Source organism: Lissotriton vulgaris, chromosome 12, assembly GCF_964263255.1.
Source record: "Lissotriton vulgaris chromosome 12, aLisVul1.2, whole genome shotgun sequence".
Lineage (NCBI taxonomy): Eukaryota > Metazoa > Chordata > Amphibia > Caudata > Salamandridae > Lissotriton > Lissotriton vulgaris.
In genome coordinates this window covers 314306445-314327608 of record NC_141700.1, presented here as the reverse complement: position 1 = coordinate 314327608, position 21164 = coordinate 314306445, and positions in this window count along the sequence as shown.

Genomic DNA, 21164 nt, shown 5'->3' with positions numbered 1-21164 from the left:
CCCACAGGGGGCATCGGAAACTACGGAATGCTTGAAGAACAAGGTGGTGCACTGGTTTAGCTCTAAACATTTATTCTCCCCTCGTAGAGCACATGAAATCATGTTTACAAGGAGAGTAGGGTGGATTGGGCCATTGGAAAAAAATATTGGCAGTGATTGTGTAGTAATTAAGTTTAGAAACCCTAGAATTGCTAGAGGCCTCAATATAATGACAGGGGTATTAACTATGGATACACAAGATATGGGTATACTCTCATTGGGCTTCTTCTACCATCATTTGAAGAGTTCAGATCAATGCTCCAGTGGTGCACTGAATTCACAAAGACAGAGGATTATTCCAATCTTGCACTCATCACATGGTTTTGAATTTGCAATGCCTTATAGATATGAGGCACTGAGTAGATTAGATGATAATGAAAGACTCAGCCCTGATCAAAGTTATGCTGGGGACCCTAGGAGCTATCAGACAAGGGATTTTACAAGTGATCTTATAGTCAATCAGACAAGCCAGCTACCCCGAAGGACCGTACATATATCATGCAGGCCCCTGCTATTTGTGGGCTGGTTGAAGCAAACTGTGGGTGGAGAACTCCGCTCTGCCCGCAGAGTGTGCAGAGATTTGCCTATTCCGTGTTCCGCGGAGAACGCGAAGTGGGCAAATCCCCCCACACTCTGCAGCAAAGCGGAGTTGGCCAGCCACAGCCTCCACCCACATATTAACAATTAGGCCTACATTTATCAAAAGTAAAATAAAAGACACTTACCTGTACTGCGGTGTCCCCGGGCTGCCTTCCTCCTCTTCCTTGCATCTGTGCAGGCGGGCAACTGGAGCCAGATTTCGGGGGGGGAGGCTGAGAAATATTTTGGAGGGGGGGCTAATTCTTCCAACCATAGAGAGAGTGGCTGTAAGAAGGGGAACACACAACAAAAGCCTCATTTACACATAAATGGTCTTTTAAAGACCTGTTAAGTACTCGGGTGCGGCTGCAATTAGATGCTCGCCCCCGCGAAGCTGTCTCCGCCCGGGCTGACACACACGACGGGGGGGTGGGGGGGCTGAAGCCCTGTGATCCCAATGGGTGTTGCGCACCTGCATCTGTGGGTGATCCTTGTCAAAACTGCGCATGCACGCGCTCGCGCATTTCGTGCAAGAAATGCGAAGGCACCCACGCATGAACAGTTTTCGCAAGGAGTACCCAGATGGTGTGGAAGAGTGGGAGGGTAGCCCGGGGATGCCGCAGTACAGGTAAGTGTCTTTGATTTTACTTTTTAGATTACTGTAGGATTCATTGTTAATTCGAGGGTGGTGCAGGGAGGTGGTGGAGCGGAGTTCCACAGAGTTTGTTTCAAACTCCGTGGAACTCTGCGTAGTCCAGCTACGCCCACTACCCCCAGGGTTAGTTGAAGCTAAGGCCATTAAGGCAACTGGTAAAGATAATTTTAGTTCTTGCAACATACCTATGAGTGCATCAAACATTCACCCTGTATGTCCGCCCTTTGAGTAAGGGTTCGAGTTTGCAACCTGGAATGTGAATGGGTTATCAAATAAGGCTGAGAATATTGATTGTCTACAAGAAACCTGATTTATAAGTCCTGTACATGTAGAAGGATAATCCTCACATTTTCTAGCAGCCGTAGGGTCACAAGCAGGGTGAGCAAAAGGGAAACTACAGATACTTATTTCTAATAACATCTCTACCAATGATAAGAAGGTTGCATCAGTGGGCCCCCATGGACAATTGTTGAGGCTATATAAAAAAGGAGGGAAAGATCTGATAGTTGTAAACTTCTATAACAACTTTTTTGATTCCACACATAGGAATCTGGCAACAGTCCTTGACCATAGCCTTGAGACCTTTTTCGCTCTAATTAATACAAATATATTGTATTGTGGGTAGGATATTTTAATATACAGGCATGCAGAGCATCCACCAATCAGGCATGTGGCCATATTTACCGTGATGGAGAGACATTAAACCGTATGATCCCTTAATGTGATCTCCAATTACTTAGAGGGGGCCATGGTCTTATTGAGGATTTAGTGCCAGATGTAGGTCACCAAATACCGGTCGGTAAGGCCGATTTCAGCCGTTACCGACCGGTATTTGGTGATTGAGATATAGGGGGCCTAAATTTTACAGAATCGGTACATTTACCGAATCTGTAAATTTACCGATTCTGTAAAATACCGATTTGGTAACTTTACTGAATCGCTAAATCTATATGTAGGTGGCACTGCAAACAGTGCCACAGGCCCTTAAGAATTGATTATTTGCCATGTAATACTATTGCATGGTAAATAACGAATTCCTGTGTTCATGCACATCTGTGCATGTACACCTGTGCCATGTGGCACACAGACATGCCCTAAGGGCATGTATGTGTGTCACATGGCACACAAGCCTGAATCAGGGGTGCAACAGGGTGTCAAAGTGACACCCTGTCCCCCTTGTCAAGAGCATCCACCAATCAGGCATGTGGCCATATTTACCATGATGGAGAGGCATTAAACCGGATGATCCCTAACTGTGATTTCCAATTACTTAGAGGGGGTCCTGGTCTTTTGGGGATTTAGTCCCAACCTTTACCAGAAAACATTTGTATTCTATCATAGACCATGTATTAGTGTCTGCCTTCGCTATTTGTATGTGTGGTAACCTAAGTGTTTCTCCCTCCATATTTAACTACCATAACTTACTTACACTATCGTTTTTATTCTGGGGCTAAAGGAGGGATGCATTTGATCTAGTACATAATATCGACCCCTCTAGGATAAACGGGGCAGGAATTAAGTGGACGGGTGAGGATGCATGTATGATCATGTGGAAAATAGTAGTGTCTAACTGTTGGGAAATAACCAACTGCCTCCAGGATGAAATCGCCCCTAATATAGTGATCAATAATTTCCACTGTATCACAACTTCCATCAAATCACTTTTAACTATGTACCCAGGAACATCAAGTAGTAACAAAAAGGGATGGTTTGATGGTACTTGCACTAAAACATTACAGTTACCAAAGCATGTCCTGTCTGCTTTGGTAACTCCCTATGGAGCAAGTACAAATTAGCTATAGCTGCTCACATAAAGACACTTCAAGCCAAAGCATGGGAAAACGTGGCCATCTCTACAAAAACTAGGCATGCCAATTTGTTTCTGGGATACAGTAAACACTCCCTTCCTAAAGCATGATGCTATCGCAGAGTTTTGTTCTTTTGTTCCCTCAGATACATGGGTGACACATTTCTCTGGAATTTTTAGTAATAGTGGGGAGAGGAGGATCCTAACACTGGTGCAGTTCGGGTTTAAGAAATGACTTGGGACTACTGAGCAATGCATTAACTTAGAGTTACTCATTGGCAAGTATATTAGGGCAAAGGCAGGTACTCTTTATTTATGCTTTGCCAATTTAAGTAGTGGATTCGATCTGGTCGACCACAATTTACTCTGGCCAACTTTGATTTCTATAGGAGCACCTTGGGCGATCATTTGGTTTCTCTCTTGTCTGTACAAGAACCTAACCAGTCAAGTCTGCTTTGGCCCTTGGGGGGAATGCTCACCTAAATTTAAAGTAGGGCAGTGTACATGACAAGGGTGTGTGCTAGCTCCAATTTTATTTTCCCTTTTTATTATTGGAATAGATGACCACTTACAAAACAATACAGGCTTATCTCCTTCAGGCAGCTGGTTGTCTGATACCAATACTATTATATGCGGAGAATGCAGTATTATTAGCATGGACCCCAGTATGCCTCCAGAGACTGGTGGACGCTTTTTTAGATTTTATTATGCAAAGGAAAATCGTAATCAATAAAGCAAAAAAACTCACTATGGTCTGTGGGCCTAAACCTAAATCCTACTGATCATTTTTTATTGACAGTACTCCAATTCATACAGTAAATTCCATTTGCTGCTTTGGTATTTTATTTTCAGGAAATGGCTCATGGACTCAACATATTTTAAATACTAGAACTAAAATTAGTAGTGCAACCCAAGAATTTTTAAATTCTCCTCAAAACTAGGGAATCAACCAATTAATAAAATGGCCACATTTACTAAGCAAAAGGTGTAAACACAGCCCTTTCTGAGGCAGGTCTTTGGAATTATACAAATAGCACGGCACTGCAAACAGAAGAAAGTTGCTTCTTAAAACGTTTAATATAGTTTCCGTTCCCTGCATAAAACACTATTGTACATCATGAGGTGAGACTTTGGTTTTTAAAAGATCTTTTATTGGTTAGATCGCTGCTATTGTGGGCCTCACTTTAGAAGAGGGAAGAAACGGCCTTAACTAGATCAATTATTTTATACTGTTTAAATGTGAGTGATGCATTTGGAGTTGAAAGTGAGAGAATGGTTTTGAAGAGTGTCAGGAAGATTGGGGTTCAGCAGGTTCCCAGTATGTAGGGGGTGGTGAGGCACTTTTATGTTCGGTGCAAAGCAGGTCAGGGGAACAAAACCAGCAGAAAACAACCCCTGCATAGACAGAGATACCTATCCCTTGTCAAGTGAAAAGCAACGAGGTTCCCGTGCACATGAAATTCTCATGTAGTTCTCAGGTGAGAACCCATGTCTCTTGAAGAAGACATACGTCATGGCCCTCAATGAGATCCCCCCAATCAGGCGTATCCACTTTATTGGATAGCCCTGCAACATTCCAGGAAAAAATGGAGATTACACCCGGAGCCTCTAGTGTACTATTGGTGGCTGGTATCTGAGAACTGTCATGTGCTAAGGGTTTGCCATTTTGATTAGGTGGAGGGACGTCCAATGGAGCGCTATTTAGTTTGGGGCTGTGTGATATGGGGGGGGCTATCTTTAGTCCTCGTATGGGGATCAGTATTTGATGGCTTTGGTGGGCGGGTGTCGTGCCTACCTGGCCCTACTCTAAATTTGTGAGCCTTTGCATGATTTGATGTTGATGGAAAAGTTTGACCACCCGTGTGTGCATTGGATACAGTATGAGTTAATAAATCACCCATTGAATAAGATTGGGAACTTTTTAGAGTGGGTGTTGGAGGTGCAATGGTTGGCCGTTGTGGAAGTCAATCCACTTCCTCAAGACACCCATATCTATTAGAGATCGGTGCCCCATTCCAGCCACCAGGTGCATCTGCCCAGGAATTACCATGCCCTCCCCATGTGTAGTTCCTCTCCGGGATCCTTCTCCAATTCCCCCCCTGGGATGGGTGAAAGCGGGGTGGGTAGAAGAAAGTGAGGGGTCTGGCTATTATTGTTGAGGTTGTACTATGGTTGATCCAGGAATAAATGGCGTGTGCAGTGTTTGGATCCTCAAAGGATACAATCACACAATCGCCACTGGTGGACTTTTGCGTGATGCCTACCCAGGGTACCCTCCGCACCATGAGGATTTTACTCCTTAGGTGGTTGGGTATTGGTTTGTTGGCGTCAAACCAGTGGATCACCTTGTTCTTTAAGGAGGCAAAGTTTTCCTGCTGGTTATGTGTCAATTCAGTTACCCCGGTCAACACTACAACATAGGAACTAACCTCGGGGGGGAGATCTACATATCCCCTTGAGCGTATGTAACTGGTACTAGCTCTCTGCGATGTTAGATGGTTAGGATTTTGGCCATTTTGCCTCGGATTAGGCTGATCTGCCAAGGGTGGTGCCCTTTGGGCGGGTGTGACTGATGGGGGTGGCGGAAGAGTTTCAGCCGCCGGCTGAATAGTGGTCGTCATTATCCTATTTGGAGGATTATAAGTGTTTGCCTTGGTTCGAGGTTTAGGAATTGGTTTGGCCTTGGGGATAACAGTGGGACTGACAGAAGAAGAAGTTAGAACAGGGGGGGGAGGTAGAGTAGCATTGGTAATTCCCAGGGACTTAGCCTTCGTAGGTGCCAGCAAGTTCACAGCAGCTTGGGTCGAAGGGAAAGATGGTGCTGTGGGAGGTGGAGTTCCGTGTGAACATGTTGATTTTGCATTCTGCATGGTGATAGTGGCCAAATTTAGAATGCTTTTTTCAATTTCCAGAAGCTGTGTTTATATATGTGTAAATCTCACTTCTAGAGGGGAAAGAAGTTTTTTGAGTGTTTCCCAGACGACAGTCAGAAACTCAACGTCCATTCCTTTAATAGTGCAGAGCGGAGTTCCAGCAGTGTCACTTTCTATGGTGAGATCATTATTTTCTTGGATGACTACTGAATGCGGAGGAATGTTTACTAGGCACGTTTCCAAGGGAAAGGTCTTGGTCTTTGGCAGCGGAGCAGGTGCCTTAGTTAGTAGCTGGGCCTTGGCAATTTTGGCCTTTTTCCTTGAATATGCCGAGGTGTGGTTACGCTTCCTTTTGTTGTGTGGACCATTTTGTGGCATGGGAGAGTTGCCACCTTTTGGTAGCGTAGCATTGTTGATTGTTGCTTTAGGGGATGTACCCACCTCGGGTTCCTTCTTTTGCTCGGCAATTACACCCGGATGGAATTGTGGGGAAAAAGTGGGTTTTGGTAGAGATCCCCCCTGTAGTAAGGGTATGCTGTCCGCTAGCGGTTGATGAATATCGGCATGTGTGACGGTCAGAATGGGAGCAGTGCCAAGTGAGCGCTCTGGTGTTTTGGCCCATGCAATAGGCCCGAGGGAGGATTTTTTGGCAGCGGTTAGCTCAACTGACAATCTTCTAGCAGCTTCAAGTTCTATAGAGACCCTGTGTTGCATCTTAGTTATTTCATTGTCAATTGCAGTGTGGGTCCTAGTGATAAAATCATCCAAGGTACCATTTTTCAATTTGGATTTGGCCGCTCTGTCTCTAAACTCACGGGTTGCCATGGTGGACACGGAATGGAGTGCCTGCAAGGCGAACGTAAGGAGTAGAGTGGTAAAATCAAATGGAGTGGCCAAGTCCAGTCTCTACCTACCTCTAACGGCCTAAAACGGCCCGCTCTTTGCCCGGTCTTCGCCCCGGGCTGCGTCCCGCGGTGCGGTGTGAGCCCCTCTTAATTAGTACTAGAAGGTTGGGGGCGTGGCCGCCGGGGGAAGAGGCACCAGCTGTGAGGAGCTAAGGCTGCTGGTCCTCGCAGTCCCCCGGTAGGCTCGCCGCTCTGTTAAGCCCCGCTGTGCTCGACCTTGGAGCGAGATTGCCTTTCCACCGACTGTGGACGCTCACACCAGGGAGAACGGGGTCGGGCAAGAGATGAGTGGCACCCGTGGAGCGGGTGTCGCGAAAAGTGGGCTCAGCGTTTGGTGCAGGCAGCAGGAAATCCTCACGGAGAGCATTGAAGGTATGGCCAGGAACACCCACTCTGTATGGAAGGCTCGGCTCTGTTAACGCCGAAGGCTGGGGGCGTGGCTGCCGGGGGAAGAGGCACCAGCTGTGAGGAGCTAAGGCTGCTGGTCCTCGCAGTCCCCCGGTAGGCTCGCCGCTCTGTTAAGCCCCGCTGTGCTCGACCTGGGAGCGAGATTGCCTTTCCACCGACTGTGGACGCTCACACCAGGGAGAACGGGGTCGGGCAAGAGATGAGCGGCACCCGCGGAGCGGGTGTCGCGAAAAGTGGGCTCAGCGTTTGGTGCAGGCAGCAGGAAATCCTCACGGAGAGCATTGAAGGTATGGCCAGGAACACCCGGTTCGCAGTCTTGGCATTGGCGCCGTCCTCAGCCCGGCGCCAGAGGAAAGACAACACCTTCGAGAACAAGGCCATCATCAGGGCTGAAGTGCAACGTGGGCACGGATAAGTGGTACCCGGATGATGAGATTGTCCACTGCACTTATCCGTGCCCACGTTGCACTTCAGCCCTGATGAGTCATTACCCGCACACGGTGTGACGAAACACGTGTCGGCTCTTTGCTATTGTGTGTACTGATTTATGCAGAACTATTAAATTTCTTTCATTCCACACTGATGGATTATGAAATCATTTCTTGAAGGCTTACTATATTTTGGTTCTCACCTGAGAACTACATGAGAATTTCGAGTGCACAGGAACCTTGTTGCGATGCATTTGGAGTTCCCTGGCTATTATATATTAATTCCACATTAGAAAGGCTGTTCAAGATATCAGTCTGATCGAATACCTCAAGAATATTGTCTCATACAAAGGAAGAGATTAAAGATTCCTTTCTGCAGCAGAGACTGGATCTTTTATCAATGGTTGAGCAGAATGAACCGACTGCCGCCTAGTACAAATCTTTTAATTTAGAGGAGGTAGCTAATAATGACTTGACTCATGTGACTAATGTACAGCATCGTTTTGTACTGTTGAGACTAAGATGTGGCATTGCTCATTATCTTGTTGCATTTCCAAAAATGAAGTCCCACCCATCTGACATGGAACCATGCCCATGTGATAACAAAAGTAAACAAAGCACATTGCACTTTTTATTGTTTTATAACTTTTATCATAATTGTATGTGTTTTGTTCTTAAACAATTGTTTGCTGCCCATACCATTATGTCACAAAAGTGGCAATTATGTTTTTGGTGAAATTAGATGATCATCTAAAATTCTATAATGTTGCTTTGTTCATCCTTAAATCGATTAATGTGAGGAAAAATATTGTGTTATAGTCTAGCAAAAGAATTGTTTTATTAATTGTCACTTTAGTTATATGCCTTTTAAATCTCTTTTAGATGTATTATTTTTGTCTGTACTTTTATGGCTATTTTCTTTGATAGCCAAATAAAGGTTTAAATGAATGAATTAATGGCTTGCCTAGCCCAACTGTTCACGTTCACATATAAATAATATTGAGCATGAAGAATGTTATAAGATTCCAGAATTGGTCATGCAACTTATTTTTGGTGAACTCTGCCAGGTCTTCTGCCTGATTTGTTAATAATACCTGAGTTTTCAGTGCAGCAGCTTTAAAAGACAGGTTTGTTGGATTATTATTCCATAGACCTGGGATGTCCAGCAATTGAATTGCTTTGTTTTGGTAACTCACCTATGGATTAGAAGGTGTGTTATTTCCCTCATCCAAAAATGAGCTGATGATTGACTTCAAACCCCCCGTTGTTCTATGTGAATCAAGTATCTGTATTTTAAAATGTCAGCTTTACAGGCAAGGGCTTGCATCTGTAAGCTGAACTCCAGACACAGCTCGGCCCTGGAGGTACTGCTGGGTAGCCGAAATAGTTTCCTATATGCCTTACAATAAATCTAGTCAAGGGTCTAGGCATTCCTCCTGGAAACCTGAGGCCCCCCTAAGTCAAAGCCAGTATAAGTTTTGCTCTAGTCATGGTTAGACTGGGGACTAGGGAATTTAGCTTACAATCTTCAGAGACCATAGCTGAGTCTGCCTCCCTTATGCCTTAATTTTGCCAGGTGGAGTTAACCATGCTCCAGCGTAATTATAATCTGCTGTATAACTTAGGGTAGCAAGGCCCATGTGCCATGAATGGAAATATGTATTGATCAACATCCATCGCTGTATTGTCCAACTAACTCAATTTGTAAGACACTGTGGGGCATCCAGGGAGGTTCAGTGGGTCTTTATGAATTTTAGGTGACAGATAAAACATAGAAACCTAAGGATGTTCACATCTGAGAAACCAATGTTCCTCAAATTCCAACAGACCCTTATCTTTCCAGTCCAATAGTAGGTCACGATATTTGGTAATAACACTATAATATTCTTGTTTATTGTTCACTTCGTAGTATTCAATGTCATCCACTTGTCTACTTGCATTGGAAATGTATTGTTCCTTGGATAGTTTAACTACATTGCCATCATTATCTGAAGCTTCAATTGCAATGAATGTATCCTATTTCACAGTCTTCAAAGCTTTATACTGACATCATTTTAGATTCTATTTGCGGCAAGGGTCCTATTCCTTAGTATGTTTTAGTTGTTTTACCATCACCTCATAAAGGTGTCTATTATGCTGTGGGGGGGGGGGGGGGTGCTCCGTATATTGAGATTTATTTTCCAAACTTTTGTTCCACTTAGTAATTGTATTTCTAGATCTTCAACTAAGTTCATATTGTCTCTGCTTATTTAGCAGGTGTTAGAATTGGGGGTCTCTAGTAGGTACTTGTGACAAATAGGGACCCTCTCCTCTAGTCAGAATAAGGGAAATGACACTCCTAAAATAACCCCTGCTCACCCTCTAGGTGCCGTGGCACGAGCAGTCAAGACTTATTTCAGAGGCGTTGTAAGTTAAGCATTTGTGACCACATACAGTAACCCAGTGACAACACTACAAATGGACACCACACAAGGTTTTATATCAAAAATAAGTTATACTTTATGTAGAGTTACCACAAGACCAATAAACAACAAAAGACTCCACAATACTATTAGCTTTCAAGAGTTCTTGTTAAAAAGGCTTAAATCACGGTTCTGTGCGAGGCTGTAGCCCGTAAGGGGTACAGCATTGTTAAAAATAACAGAGTCTAGCAAATCCAGCGGACCGCGTTGGTACGCGCCCACTCAACGGTCGTTAGACTCAGTCACAGTACGTTTTACTTGGGGCGGCCTGCACGGATGTGCGAGCCGGTTCCGGTGATCGTCGCGGTGCAGAAAGGAAGCGTTGCAGGACGCGGTGTCCCTTGATGCGGTGCAGGCAGCTGCCCATTGACAGAGTTGGTGGATCCAAGGCTTCCGTTGCAGGGCGAGACGGTGCTTCGATGCGGTGCTTGCAGCTTGCGGTGCTTGCAGCTTGCGGTGCAGCGAACGAGCCGGAGTTCGGGAGCTAGCATCGATCAGTCCGGACAGCAGTGCGAGTCGGGCGGTGCGTCGTGAAGCGTGCGAGGCGGTGCCCAACTCTGGTGCACTCAAAGGACTCGAAGTCAGCAGCAGTGACAGCGTCGGTCAGACCAGTTCGATTCGGTGTAGAGAGGCGTTGCACGTTACGGTGTCTACCAGTTGCGGTGCAGGCTACTGCTCGGTGGCGGCGTCAGGACGGAGTCGGTGAGCACAGAGCTTGCGATGTTTGAGGCGGACGTTGCTTGATGCGGTGTCTACAGGACACTGGGCCGGTCGTGAGAGTCGGTCACAGCTCCCTGCCTCTGTAGCCACTTGTTTCCAGGAGTGATTCACAAAGGCTGGAGAAGTCTACTGGTCCTGGGACTTCGGTCAGGGTGCAAGCTCTCTTCCAAGCCCTTGGAGATCTTTGCAGAAGTTGAAAAAAAAGTCCACAAAGTTCTTTCTCCTCTCTTTGGCAGTCAGGCAACCACTGCAGACCAATCCCCCAAGAAGCACTTCAACTTGTGAATAGTCTCTCCTCAGTTTCCTCGGGTTCCTTCTCCTCAGCAGAGGTTTCGTCTTGTAAGTCCAGAAGTGATCTAATTTCTTGGGATCAGGGTCCCAATATTCTTACCTATTTAGATCCTTTGTTCTCTGAGAAGAGAGGGGCCTGTGCCCAGTCCAAACCAGTTCTGAAGCACTCTGTTTACCAGACTTCTCCTTTCCTTTCACAGTTCAGGGCAGGAACATCAGACGCCCCACAGGGGTTGGAGCCAGCATTGTGGAAGGCAAGAACAGCCCTGGAGCACTTTGTTGACAGTCCTGCTTCTCTTCTTTCAGTGTGCAGGGCAGAGACATCAGACGCATCACAGGGGGTGGAGCCAGCACTGTGGGGGGGGGGGCAGGCCCAGTCCTATTCAGGTCCCAGGTGCAACTTCTCCCTCCTATCTAGATGTAAATCTCTCTATTCACCCATGGGCTGACTCATTTTGTCTCATGGAACCCCCCAGCCCTGTCCCTCAAACTCTAGACAAGGTATACACAACCTAGCAGAGGCAGGCTTAAATGGTTAGGTAAGCAAATCCCTACTTTCTAAAAGTGGTATTTGCAAACACAGAATATTAAAATAAACTTCACTTAAAGATGTATTTTATTATTCTGAGTCCAGGGATTCTAAACTCGTAATTTCTACAAGTTCTCTGTGTCTGGTAAGATTATAAACATGTAATAATCTAGCAGCCCATTGTGGCCTATGGAGAACAGATAGCCTTGCAATAGTGAAGAACGAAAATGGCTGTAATTCACTATTAGGACATGCCACACACATCAGGGCTTGTCCTACCTTATACTTACAATGCACCTTGCCCGTGGGCCTACCATAGGGGTGACTAATACCAAGGCAAGGGAAGGTTTAGGGACTGGCAAGTGGGTGTACTTGCCCAGTCAGCATGACAGTACTAGACTGCACGCAAGTTCTGCAATGGCAGACCTTAGTCACGTTTTACAAGGCCGCTTCTGTGGGTGCCACAACCAGTGCTGCAAGCCCATTAGCAGTATTTGGATTTACACGCCCTGGGCACCCTCAGTGCACTGTACTAGGGTCTGAAAAGTAAACCAAATAGTCAATCATGGAATCACCAATTAATACATTATTTACAAAAGGGAGAGCATATGCACTTTAGCACTGATCAGCAGTGGTAAAGTGCCTAGAGCCACAAAATAGCCAACAACAGGTCAGAAAAAATATAGGAGGGAGGCAAAAAGGTCAGGGATGACCCTGTAAAAAGGGCCAAGTCCAACAGCAGGTGCTGGCAATTCTTCCCTTAAAGTTCTGAGAGTGTTGTTGTTTCTATATCTGCTTTAGTTAAGTTTGTGTTATTAGTGTCTATCATATTATCGGTTGTTGAGTTTTATGATTTCAGAAGATTGGGTATGTATGTTCTTCAGTTTCAAATACCTGACACATAGGAATAGACGAATTCTAGTTTGTACGACGTTCATATCAGTTATATCACAAACTGAAAGCCCTAACCTCTATTATGCCTGTTCAGTCTGGTTTAGTTCATGTTGTGATAAATTGACAACTTTGTTTTCACATGTATTGATTAATTCTTCACACCTCTCCAGCTTTGAGTTTCACATATCTGAGTCTTAATTTTTTAGGTTTTGTTTCTTCTCCAACTTCTCCTAGTCTTCTCTCTCTATTTTTTTTCTACACCTTTGGCTTTGTAGTTTTTGGTTTCTTATCTCTAGGCTTTTCTCAATCGTTGCAGTCCATAAATAAAAATACCACTTGCATTGGAGGGCACATTATCCGTTAGTTCACTGGCTAATGCATCTTTTCCAGAGCCTGCTTCTTTGTTGGAATCAGAAACACAGCTTTCTGGTATTTCAAAGTTTTCTGTTTCCGCTATTTCCTTGGCCCTCTGGTAAACTTATATCGTTTTTTGATTTTGAATGTCTTCTTCAAATCTCTTGCATGTATTCCCTAACTTGTTTAATGATATCCTGCTCATTTGTTCTAGAACGTTCTATTTATGTTATTTGTTTCAAGATCTCGTCTCCAACTCTTCATGCACAGAACTTCTACCATCCCCTTGGAAAAAGTAACACAGGGTGCTGCCAGTTCCTCCGCTATGTGTGGATTTGACTTGCAAAAATATGTAGGCCCTTGGGTACTCTTTCAACATTAATCTATTTCAGCAGGCAGATGGTTTTCCATCATTTGCTTTTCTCCTTCTCATGTAATTTTTCCAGCTGATGTAATTTAGTTGTAACATTAAAATCAACATTGGTCAGGTTTGTGACAGTAAAGTTTCATCATTTTCAGTAAATATGGCTTCAGCAGCTTCCTTCCTCCTGACCTCATTAGATATATCAATCAAAATAACTGTTTAGAGATAATTGTGAAATTAAAGGTGTATAATTAGATAGTTACTCACTCCCCTGCTGTCTCAGGATGCTCCAGTAGTCCCACTTGAGTGTAAATCATATAAAGCAAAAACACACCAGCTGGAGTTTATCTGGTATTTTCATGTTCTCTGACTTGGAGATCCCTGACACTCAACTACCCACATTCCTGTAGTTGTAAACTGCTATCTCCTGTCATGCTTCTGGGAAATTATGGGTGCACTCATCATCCCACAAAGTAGTTTATCATTTTCTTCTTTGTTTTGTCTTGAGTATCGGTATTGATTATTGAGCACTTGCCCCGCTCTCATAACAATGTGGCAGTGCTCTCCAAATTTTTGTTGATATCTAAGGGATCTGTGGACTGCCAGCGAGTTATATCCGAACAAACAAATACACTGTTGAGTGATACACTGATGCCCTGGGGGCTGGTGCAGTGCTCATGGGTGTGACTTACGTGTCACATTGAAACACTCAGCAATGAGACCGATGAAGTGTGCTCTCTTGTGAATGTCAATTTATTGTGCAGACAGCTCAGCTGCAATCAATGATGCATTTTAAGTCCTACCGAGCCTTGATCACTTACATGATTGTGAATCTATCTACTATTCCTATACCTACCAGTAGAATAAAAAGTGGAAAAAGACCATAGAGTTGCAATGTTCATAGACACAGAAAAAATATCAGTTGATATAGCCCTCCGGGGACCTTTTCCTCCGAACAACAACAATCGCTACTCACCACCTTCACAAACATGGCTACCTCCCACAACAAATTAATCATCTTAGGTGATTTCAACCTTTGGCCGAACGGTAGTCTGGATACTGGACAACATAATCTTTTGCTCTCTTGCGAAAGCATGGGACTCCATCAACTGGTTAAGGAACCCACTCATAAAGCAGGTCATCGACTCGACCTTATCTTCTCCACCCCTTAGTTAGTACACCTGAACGACATCCTGCCTATGGGCTGGACTGATCATGCCCTTCTCAAATTCTACATTACCAGTATAGGGGCTAGAACGCCGGCACACAGCACCTCATCAGAATTTATGTACAGGGACTGGAAAGCTCTGGAAAAACTGAGTACCACCAGTGCCGTGTTTTGCGTGGAAGATAGCTTTTCCCCTGCTAATCCGGTTGAGGACAATTACAAGGCCTTTTGTACAAGGATATCCTCAACTACTGACTCCCTGGTTCCCTTAAAAAGATGTAAACCTAAGGGCAGAGCATCTGCCCCCTGGTTTAACGACTCTTTGAAAATCCTCAAATTAGCCTGTAAGCAGGCCGAGAGAAAATGGAGGCAAGGCTACTCCGACACAAATAAATTACTTTGGAAAAATAAACTCCTGGAATACAAATCTGCAATTGTTAAAAGTAAATCTACCTACTTCTGCTCCACTGTAGTTAATGCCGCTAATAGCTCCAAAAGCATCTTCCAGATTCTTAACAACCTCATCCACCCTGACTGTGCCAGAAAAAAATCCCTCCTACACAAACACTCTGCGATAATCTCGCACTGTTTTTTAAGGATAAAATTGAGACCATTATCCACAACCTGAATACCTCCCCCTCACTGGATAGTCTCAACGGCCCCGGGGCTGCCACTACTGACCTTGATCCGGTGAGCCCAGGGCACCCACCCAGGGAATGTCTGCGGGTATTTCCCCCTATCTTGGAAGTGGACTTCGAAAGAATGGCACACGGGATCACTTCGGGTTCCCCCCTCGACCCTCTGCCCCCAAAAACCTGGAAAGCTTTTGGAACAGAACTCTTTCGCACCCTTTGCAGGATCTGTAACCAATCCCTGCGTTGCGGATTTGTTCCGTCTCCTTGGAAGCAAGCACTTATCACCCCGTTGTTGAAGAAACCCTCATTGAACCCTGAGTGTTTATCAAACTATCGGCCTATTTCTCTCCTACCCTTCCCGGCGAAAGTTGCCGAGCGCTGGGTGAGCTCTTGTCTCTCGAAAGATCTGGAGCAGAATCACATTCTGGACGACATCCAATTTGGTTTTCGTCCAGCCCATGGCACCGAAACAGCTGTCCTCACGGCCATGGAGGATCTTCGTATGCGTGCAGACAGGGGCCAAGCAGTAGCTTTGATCCTGCTGGACCTGTCTGCCGCATTCGATACGGTCAATCATGTGATTCTGCTAAAGAGACTAAGAGAGGCAGGTGTTGACGGCACCGCCCTGCTTTGCTTCCAGTCCTACCTGCGAGATAGGAAGCAGGCTGTGTCCCTCCCCCTTTTCAATCTGCCTTCTCCCCAGTCCCCCACAGGGTGCCTCAAGGCTCGTCTATCAGCCCCATTCTTTTTATCGTTTACCTTAAACCTTTAGTCACATTAATTAAATCCCATAGGTTAAAAGCTATAAATTACGCAGATGACACCCAGCTTATCCTTTCTTGGGAAGGGGAAGAATCGATCCCTCTAGAATCGTTTCACGACTGCCTGAGAGACACAGCTGGTTGGCTGCATAGAAACTCCCTGCAATTCAACTCCTCCAAAACCGAGGTTCTGTTTTGCGCTGGAAGCCGGATTCCTCGCCTGTTCCCTACCGAATTTTGGCCCCCGGAAGCCCCGGAAAAACCACAGCCAGTCACCACTGTCCGCAACCTAGGCATCATGATGGACAACAAGCTTAGCATGGAAACGCAGGTCACGAAAACAGTGTCCACCTGCTCGGCCTTACTGCGCTCTTTACGCAAGATCATGCTACTTTTTCCCGCACAGGCCCGAGCGTTAATAGTCAGGTGTACCATTCTTAGTCGCCTTGACTATTGCAACGCATTACTGCTCGAGTCCCCAGCTGTACTGTTAGACCGACTCCAAAGAGTCCAGACGGCCGCCGCCAAACTAGCCCTTGGCTGGACCAGGCGATCCTCGGCCACAGCAGCTTTAGCCGAGCTGCACTGGCTCCCTGTGAAGCAGCGAGTAGCTTTTAAAGCACTCTGTCTTGTTTTTAAAGCACTACACAGAGTCGGACCTAGATCCTTGCAAACCATGTTCACCTGGTACACCCCTACCAGAACTCTCCTCTCAGCCTCAGCCTGCCTTGTCACTGTACCAAGATTCAACAAGGTCAGGACGGGGGGAAGATCCTTCAAAGTGGCAGCGGCAAAACTTTGGAATAGTTTGCCTGTCAACATCCGCCAAACACCGCAACTCCTTCCATTCAGAAAGCGGATTAAAACCTGGCTTTTCCCTTAACTACTTCTCTGGCAACCCGCTCTCAGTTTCCCATTGCATTCCACCTTAGGAGTAATCTTCCAGCGCCAGGATACCTGCCAGGTGACAGATGCGCTATATAAATGTTTTAAATAAATAAATAAATAAATAATATAGAAAACTTGCATACCATCTGTATGACATGTCTTGGGACAACCAACCTTATATTGTCCAGTCTGTAATAAAATGATCTAGTTATTGGGTAATATCATGTAACCAGAGATTTACTTTTTAGAACGCCCCAGTGAGCACACATACATACAGATATAGTTGGACCAAGTGTGTACATCAACATCTAGGTGTAAATCTTCACTCTGAAATGGAGATGATCAAGATGAGTTAAACCTAGGTGCAGAAGTAAATATACATATAAATAAATACACATGTATATATTTACTTTCTGAATTGGGCACCCTAACTGTTCACACTCTTCGTCAGTGTACCACACTCTCATTGAAGTTAGAATACAGGCAGATAAATGTTGGTAATGATAAAGCATTTACCATTCTCATTGGCTTGTCCAACATATTATTCCATATATTTTATTGATACAGTTAACTGACTCGACTGTGAAAATGCTAATACACATAACAAGCAAGGACAACACTTTGACATTAATTTAGAAAACTGCTCATGCACTGTTGGAATTAGGGGAGACACACATATATCACAGACAATAATCTTCAATATAAAATTTTGTGTTGTACTGTGGCAAGGTTGTATTTCTTCATTAGGTATTCCCAAGGTTCGGGAGAGTCCCAGAGGATATCAGAGTACATTAATTTTTATCATAACATGGAATCTTTCAGGTGTGAATGGCAGCATGCAGCTGTCAGAGGCTTGCTGAACTCTATTATAGCTCCATATATCTCTAGGCAAAATAGAGGTAAGAATGGAAAGGGAACCTGCATCAAGTATTTTTTTTTGCATCATGTTATTGTTTTCATGCTAAAATCATTGCAAGAAAGTTAGAGACTAAATTGTTAGATCGCATGATTTAAAGCGTTTTTTTGCCACATTTTATATTCAAATACTTATCTTTTTGATATAAATCTACATTAAAATCATTTTTACTACCTTTTCGAGCTGATTCATTGAATCAGGATAGTGTATCTGTCACCATCTCCTCTGGTGGCTATCCGTCTGAGATTGATTTCTCAACTGTGTAGCTGGCAGTCACCACCCACACGAATACTGGCATCCCCAGTGCATTAAATGGGAAAAGGAACACAAAGCTGAGGAGACTGGACTGTTGCACTTGGTGGTGGTTGTCCCATTACTACCCGCCTCTTAATCAAGCCTTGATTATGTCGTGCACATTCTCTTTCTATCTCTCTTTTGATTCCTCCCTCTTACTCTATCTCACTCTATCATTTTCACTCCCTCTTTACCTCTATCTAATATACTTTCTTTCGTTTCCTTCTCTTTTTTCATCCTTTTTCACTCTGACATTTTTTCTCTTTTCTTTCCTCCTTTCTCTCGTCTGCTTTCTCTGCCCCTCACTCTCACTATCTTTCACACACTCTTTCTCCTCACTTTCAGTCTCCCTCTCTCCACTGTCTCCTTTTCTCTGGAACTGATGTAATCATTAGCATTTCTTGGTGTTTATTATTCTTTGGACATCTCCCCAATGCAAATTATTGCCTCATTCTCATATACCACAAAGAAACATCGAGATTGAGCATGCAATGAAATATTTTTGTAAGCTACGTAAGCGGTATTGAGTTCAAGCTAATGTGAAATTGTTTACCAGCCGCACACTTTTGTGCTTAGGAATTCTTACAAATTGACATGTTTGTAGGCAATGGCCATATTTTGCATGGTGCACGCCCTGATTTCTGTTCTATCTGTTTTTACTGGCTGTAGAACACTATGTATTCTACCAGTGCTCAAAAGTAGTAACATGCCTGTGTTCACCCTTTTAACATGGTTAAATTGGTGTTCTTCTAATTGGCATATTTAACTTGCCTATATGTCCCTAGTATATGGTATAAAATGGAACCAGGGCCTGGAAATTACACAGTACTAGCAGACTGCATCACCTATTGTGCTATCCTCTACAATGGCAGTGTAAACATGGCTTCAGGCCTAACATTGTAGCCTGACCAGGGCAGTGTAAAAAACTGCAATTCGACCAGCAACAACCTTCTTATTAAATAATTATGATTCACATCTAAGTAGGACTTGTCGCCTAAAAGGTGTTTATAAGGAGGAGATATAGACATTTATTGTTAACATGTCCTTACAGTGACTACCACCTAAAACCGATTTTCACTGTAGAATAGCTGACTGGCCATAGAGAAACACTTAGAAGAAATTTAAATATGAAGGTGTCTATCTTTGGTTAGGGACCAACTAGATATTCAACCACTCTTTTTAATATTTAGCAAAAACCTTAATCCATGGTGAAATCAGATGTTTAATAAACATTAAGGAAATGTAACTGTTAGAAAGCTAGCTTTTCCCTGCCTGAAGCTTCTGGCAGCAAATTTACTTTTGCCTCCAGCTTCAGGCCTCTGAGCACCAAGCTCCAAGAGCAGAGACAGAAGTTGGGGTATGGAGAGGTGGTTTTGTTTCTATGATAAGATGACCATTTGAGCTGTGCCCATGAACATAATTTAGTTCTATGGGACCACAAGCAGATGTCAGCTGACTCCTGGATAGCCCCATTCTTTTGTTTCCCTAGTCTGTCAGGCATAAATTCCAGTAGAAGGGGAGATGCCCCGAGAACTGGTTTGGAGTGACCACTGAGGAGCGACACATTACCCCTGCAACACCTCTGGGAGTCCACACAGGCTCTGCACAATGTGGGAAGGGATGGCCATTTTTGATTTTCCAGGAGTGAGGGGCACTGTGGGATCCTGACCCCTCCTTAACCTCATGTAAATGATGGGCAAAGGGTCACCACCACCAACAAACTAGTGTCAGGCATAAATGTGGGATGGCAGGTTATTCATTACAGAACACTTTCTGGTCCTGAGGATGAACAGAAGAAAAATGGACCTGTTCTTTGTGACTTGACAGGAATCCTGAAGGACTTGAACTCCCTCCCCCTTGCTCCCAGGACCATAAAGTGGACTCCAAGAGTCATAAGGCTGAGCTCATGTTCAGTATAGGGAAACTCCACCTACACAAGGTCTTTCCTGCAACTGTCCAGTGGGCAATTCCAACTGGACTAGCCCTGGACACTGCTATTGGTATCTGCTACCGTGAGTCCTGACCCCAAGTGCTGTTTCCAAGGGCAGTTTCCGAGGTCCTGGAACACACAGCTGCGTATTGATGGACTTCCAAAACCACACACGAAAACATGGGATTTAGAACCTTTTTCATCTTCAAGGGCTCCAGAGAACTGAGCCAAATCTGTCAAGCCAATCCAACTGATGTGCATTGCCGCTTTACTGGAGATTCAGGTTTATCCTGCTCTGAGCTGATACGTTGCTATAAATCTAATCCAAAAACTACAGTTGATAGACAGAATGCAGAACAATGTCATACATTCACCCCAGTACAGAGATCTGGGCCTAAATCCATCGTTTTTTTTTGCACTCCACACCACCCCAGTTCAGATATGGCCATATGCAAATCAGTCTGACCCTGTGCCTCATGGAAACAGTCCAGCCCGAACTGCCAAGCCATGCCTTCCCTGGACCGGAAACAAGCTTCCGAGGACCGTTTTCTGGCATTTCAGCAGTCATCAGCCCGGCTTGCTCGAATCCAGTGGTGTGGAGAGCATGGGACTCACGTCTGAGCATACCCATCCCACTCGGGGTAAATGCAAAAACCACAGTTGATGGACAGAATGCAGAACAATGTCATACATTCACCCCAGTACAGAGATCTGGGCCTAAATCCATTGTTTGTTTTGCACTCCACACCACCCCAGTTCAGACATGGCCATATGCAAATCAGTCTGACCCTGTGCCTCATGGGAACAGTCCAGCCCGAACTGCCAAGCCATGCCTTCCCTGGACCGGAAACAAGCTTCAGAGGACCGGTTTCTGGCATTTCAGCCGTCATCAGCCCGGCTTGCTTAAATCCAGTGGTGTGGAGAGCAGGGGACTCACGTCTGAGCATACCCATCCCACTCGGGGTGACAAATGCAAAAACCACAGTTGATGGACAGAATGCAGAACAATGTCATACATTCACCCCAGTACAGAGATCTGGGCTGATGGAGGCTGATAGCCAGAAACCAGTCCTTGGATGCTTGATTCCTGTCTGGGAAAGACATGGCTTGGTAGTTCGGACTGGACTGTTCCCATGAGGCACAGGGTCAGAGCTGATTTGCATATAGCCAGTGTCTAACCCAGGGTGGTGTGGAGTGCAAAAAAACGATGGATTTAGGGCCAGATCCTTGTACTGGGGTGAATGTATGACATTGTTATACATTC